Source organism: Manacus vitellinus, unplaced genomic scaffold (genome assembly GCF_001715985.3).
Source record: "Manacus vitellinus isolate BGI_N305 unplaced genomic scaffold, ASM171598v3 scaffold_128_pilon, whole genome shotgun sequence".
Taxonomy (NCBI): Eukaryota; Metazoa; Chordata; class Aves; order Passeriformes; family Pipridae; genus Manacus; species Manacus vitellinus.
In genome coordinates this window covers 219026-224433 of record NW_021938941.1, presented here as the reverse complement: position 1 = coordinate 224433, position 5408 = coordinate 219026, and the positions used below count along the sequence as shown (strand labels likewise).

Below are 5408 nucleotides of genomic sequence, written 5' to 3'. Positions count from 1 at the left end.
GTGTTAATGACTCTGTGGTTCCATTCCTCTCTGTCCAGGAGGGAGTGAGAGAGGAAAAGTGTCCCCGTGGGGACCTCCCACACTGAGCAGGTCTGGGCACAGCCTGCAGGGACAATCCACACCAAACCAGGGATGGTGTGAGGCCTCCTTCTAGTGTTTGAAACACAGATTATTTTTAAATACACCAATCAGATCCTCCCATATTTTTCCCTCTGTCTTACTGAGGATAAAAGGTGATTTTTCATTTCTAGGGACAAGCTGAGAGCAGTGAAGATGAAGTTACCCTTTTAGGGCTGAAGTTCCACTGACATTTTAATTACTTCTTCATTTCTAGGACAGTGACTGATATCAGCAAACCACCCTGTGGGTAACAGGAGCAGCTCCAGCTGTGCCCTCACACCCAGTGCTCAGGAGGGAACATCCACACTCCAACTCCTGCCAGTGAGGAACAGGCCCCTCTTCAGGACTATCCTGGATAATTTGGACATCAGGAGGAGTTTCCTCATGGAAAGGGTGGTCAGGCACTGGCAGGGGCTGCCCAGGGAGGTNTTGGAGTGCCCAGCCCTGGAGGTGTCCCAGGAAGGCCTGGCCGTGGCACTCAGTGACAAGGTGGGGATGGGGCACAGGGGGATCCACGGGCTGGGAGGGCTTTTCCAACCCCAGGGACTCCCAGATCCCAACCCAAGGTGTTTTTAACCAGCCCAAAGCCACCTGAGCACCCCGTGGAGGTGCCAGGAGCTCACTGACTCACTCACCTTGAGGGTGTAGACTCCCATCCGTCCCGGCACCTTGTAGAAGATGCCCTCCTCCCCGCGGGAGTTGGTGTGTAACATGGCATTCAGGCAGGCCAGGGGGGACGTCCCACTGCAACAGAGCACCAGCTCAGTGCCCAGGGGGCTTTGGGAGCTCATCTCCTGCTGGGGGGACCCTCACCCACCACCACACCCATGCAGAGGCACAAAGATCCCAGACCCAGCTCCCAGTCCCAGGGAGGACACGAGTTGTGGCTGCCCCAGTGACACCAGTGACACCAGTCCACGTGTGCTCCAAGCCCCAGGGAAAAGGCAAACAAAAAAAGCCCCCACGTTCAGGCTCTCCACAAGACTTTTTTTGTCAGACATCAGCCCAATGCCAGGGTTTTCCAGGCTCTGGATGCTCCAGGTTGCTCACGTGGACCTCGGAGGGGGTTTGGTGGGAGCTCACAACGGGCTGCACGGGGATTTTAAGGTGTGTTGTGGGGCTTTTCTCCCAAAAAAGAACCCACATCTCACAAAAACGAGAGCTGTGGGACAAAGAATGGAAACAAATCACACAGTTTCCCCCAAAAAGAGGGGAGATCTCTGATCCCAGCAGGAGGGTGGAGGCAGAGGATCCCTCTTTTCACTGGTGGGGTGTTTTTTGTTTGGCTTTTTAAACCCACCCTGCTGCAGGCAGGAGCAAAGCCAGGAGGCACAGGGGTGACCTGCAGGGACAGGGGGATCACAGCCTCTCCCAGCCAGGTGTCCCTGCTCCCAAAGCACACAAAGGGGGAATCCCTCAGGAACCAGAGCCACCAAACTGACTGACCCCCCGAATTTGTGACTGCTGGGGTGAACTCCCTGAGCAGGAGGCACAGCTGGGCCTGCACTAAACCCAAACACTGCAAAAACCCCCCAGATGGGGCGAAAGAAGGAGGAGAGGGAAATACAGGGGGGATGAGCAGAGCCCTCCAAGGATTTGGGCAGGGCCTTGGTGCTCCAGGTTGTGCCCAAGGGCAGCAAAGAGGATGTGCAGCAAAGCACAGGGATCAGGACAGGCCAGATCCATGGGCTGGGCCCAGCAGTGAGACCCAGCAAAGCTGAGCTCTGCAGTGAAACCCTTTCACACTGCACTGACTGTTTTAGGGAAGCACAGAAATCCTTCCCTGGGAGGGTGGGGAGGCCCTGGCACAGGTTGCCCAGAGAAGCTGTGGCTGCCCCTGGATCCCTGGGAGTGTCCAAGGCCAGGCTGGAGCACCCTGGGCTGGTGGAAGGTGTCCCTGCCCACGGCAGGGGGTGGGACAGGCTGAGCTTTAATGCTCCTTCCAACCCAAACTGTTGTGGGATTTGATGATTTGATGCCTTTTTCCCCAGCACTCCCAGCCTGTGGAGGAGCAGGGATCACTCCAAATCCCTCCCATCCCCTCAGGGTGGCAGGAGAGCTCTGCCACAGCCCTGACCTGCACCTCACCAAGCACATCCTTCTAAAAACTGCACCAGAGCAGAACCCAGTGCCAAGCCAAGCATTTCACAGCAGTGTGGGCAGAGCTGGGCTTGGGAAGCTCCCCAAGGAATGATGCCTTGGCAGGACCCATCTTTACAAAAGCTTTACTCATCTGGCACCTCCACTGCTCCTCCTGCACTAATTCCCTGTTTAACAGCTTCTCCTTACTTTTAATTCCCTGTTTTCTCATGTTTACCCCTCTCAAGGTACGTGCCCGTCCCTGGCAGGAATCCAACACTGCTCCAGCCTGTCACACAAGTTATTATTAAATTTTTTAAAGTTAAAACTAGCCAACAAATCCCACTTCACTTTGAAAAGAAATGGGTTGGATTTGGGTAGAAGATACATGGTCATTTCAAATCCTTTCTGCCCTTATGGGCGAGTCCCTGTGAGAACTCAACCCCTACAGGAACCACCCCATCCCCAGGACTGTCCCTCACTCCCAGCCCTGCTCTGGGTGCAGGATGGTGCTTCCCAGCTCCAACCAGTCTGACCAGTCCCTCAGGGCAGCTGCTGCAGGACCACGTGAGCTGTGCCACCAGCAGCTCCCACCTGAGCTGATCTGGATCTCCACTGCCACAGGAACCTCCAAAGCGGACACTGGAACCTCCAAACTAGAAACACAAACCTCCAAACTGAAAAAAACCCACCAAATCTCACCCAAAAAGACAAATGAGAATCAGCCAAGGTGCCCCCCCCAGACCCCAGAAGCCATGGGGGCTGTGCTGACCCTGCCTGATCCCAAGGAAACACTTTCCTTGGATAAAAGGGGGCTTTCCCCAGCCCTGGTAGTTTGCTCCCAAACACATGTGCAGTGGGACTGGGGCTACATTGATCCTTGGAGATGAAACCTGTTCTCCCTGAATGGAAGGATTTCACCCCTGGCTGGGTCTTTGCTGCCCCTGTGCTTGGAATCCTCCAGCATTCCCTCATTCCTCTCTCCACTCCCTGTGCTTGGAATCCTCCAGCATTCCCTCATTCCTCTCTCCACTCCCTGTGCTCTGCACCCAGCCCACCTCCTGCTACCAGAAATGCCAGAGCTGCCCAAAAGCAGCCTGAGGAGCCAGATGTTGTTCTGCCAGTTACTTTAGTGCCTTTTTCCCTGACTTATTCCCAAGGCCATCTCCTCCCTGTGCCAGGAACACACACTGGACCCACAGCCAGCTCTGGCAGCTCCCCCCATCCCACCCCAAACCAAGCAGGTGATGCAAAGGTGAGTTTCTGTGCTCCAGGTGCACCACCACCCCCAATTTCACCCCATTCCATCCCAAATCCACAGGGAGCCACGGGCAGCTCCAGCTCTGCTGACTGGTAAGGTGCCAGACCTGCTGGCAGGGCTCCAACTGGGATTTATCCCTCAGGGAAGAGCCTGTGGAGCTCAGCAAGGCTATGCCATGACCAGCCTGTAACTGCTCTGCTCCTTGGTGTCCTGTCAGGGCTCTGTCAGACCTGCTGCAGCTCAAATCCCTCAGTTTATTCCCAAAGCTCCCGAACTGGAACGTTCTCCTGCTCTGCATCACGGCCATGGACCACCCTGAGCTCCAGCTGACCTCAGGTTTGGCTCTTGGCTTGAAGATGAGAGGTGTGAGGTGCAGATGCACAAACCTGCTGGGCTGGAGAGGCAGGAGGGACAGCAGGATTAGGCTGGATGGGGCTGGGAGCACCCTGGAACAGTGGGAGGTGTCCCTGCCCGTGGCAGGGGGTGGCACTGGATGGGCTTTGAGGTCCCTTCCCAGACAAACCATTCCATGATTCCATGGCTCAGGGTGCCACTGTCTCCTCCTCACCCGGGGTGTGATGTGCTGACCCTGGACACAGGGGCAGGAACAGCTCCCAGTTCCACTTTACTGCCCCCAGACAGGATCCTATCCACAAATCCAAGCCCCTGGGTTAAGGTGCTGCACCTCCACAGGGCACGTTTAGGATTTCTCTGAACTCTTGTTTCCCTCAGGAATTAACTGTGGGAAGAGCCCAGCCTGGCTCCTGCCAGGGCTGATTTCCCTGGATCTGCCTGGGCTGTTTCCACCCCAAATCTCACTGATGGAAATGGAACACAGGCACCACCAGGGCACTGGAACTTTGTGCTGCCCAGGAACAGGAGCCCTTTCCAAGCCTGCTCTGACACACCAGGCAGGACCTGCCTGGTCAGGACACTTCCCTGGAGACAGCAGCACTTCCCTGATGAGAACCAGACAAATCCTGACACGGGAAACACTGACTCAGGCATCCTGCACCTCCAAAAGCCCCTGGTGCCTCACCCAGTGCTTCCAACACTCATTTCTGACCAAAATTCCAGCAGTGCACAAAGGCAAGCATCCAGATACAACCCTGGGGGACAGCCTGGACCCAGGTTATCCATCCCCTGGCACTCCCAGCTCTGCTTTTCCATGCCAATCCTGCTCAGAATTTGCCATCTGAGGCGAGTGCAGACCCGAGCTGGGGGTGCTGCTGGGAGCAAAGAGCCTGTGCAGCTGGACTGTCACTGATGCACTGCCAGCAGTGCATTATCCCCACTTTATTCCAGCTGGAATTGGGTGTTCAGGGAGAGCAAACCTGTTTGAACTGCTGTGGTGACGGGTGGGATGATCACCCAGTGCTGGGGACAGCCCAGGGACACATGGACAGGATCCCTGGGAAAACCTGGATAAGTGTCCTGGGGGTTACACTGGTTCCCACCTCAGCTGAGCAGCCCTTGGGAGGGCTGGACAGGATCCTGGATCAGGACAGGCTGACAAATCCAGCTGGATTTGTGCACTGGAATGAGCTGGTATCAAAGCACAAACACCCCTCTGCCAGAGTTTGGGGGGTCAGAGGTGACTCCAGCAGCCTCCACCAGGGCTCACTTGGTTTCCATGGCACTCCCAGCACACACTGAAACTTCCTGGCTTTTCCTTTCCCAAAAAAAAAGAAAAAAAGCTCAGCAAAGCTGGGCCTTTGAGTGAAACCTGCCCCAGCCAGGGCAGCACAAAGGGACTGGTGGTGCCAGGGCAGGGGCCACGGGCCAAGATCCTGTGCCCTCCTCATTGTCTGCTTGAAGCCTTGAGCCCCTTCACTTCCCCAGAACTGATGCTTTATCCTCACTCCCACTGTACTGGGGCTTGGGAAAAACCAGGGAGGGACAAATCCACCCCTCACAGCTTCCTCTGCCAGAGGCAAAATGGTTTGAG

General features: G+C 55.9%; 1 long non-coding RNA gene across 1 annotated transcript in view; it reads right to left on the bottom strand.

Annotated features, from left to right (window-relative positions):
• Window positions 1–755: 755 nt before the first annotated feature.
• The window catches only part of LOC115308155, an 11900-nt gene continuing 7247 nt past the window's right edge, over window positions 756–5408 (bottom strand). Inside the window, exon 3 of the long non-coding RNA XR_003916476.1 lies at window positions 756–864. This is a non-coding gene — a long non-coding RNA (uncharacterized LOC115308155). The remainder of the gene's footprint in view (window positions 865–5408) is intronic.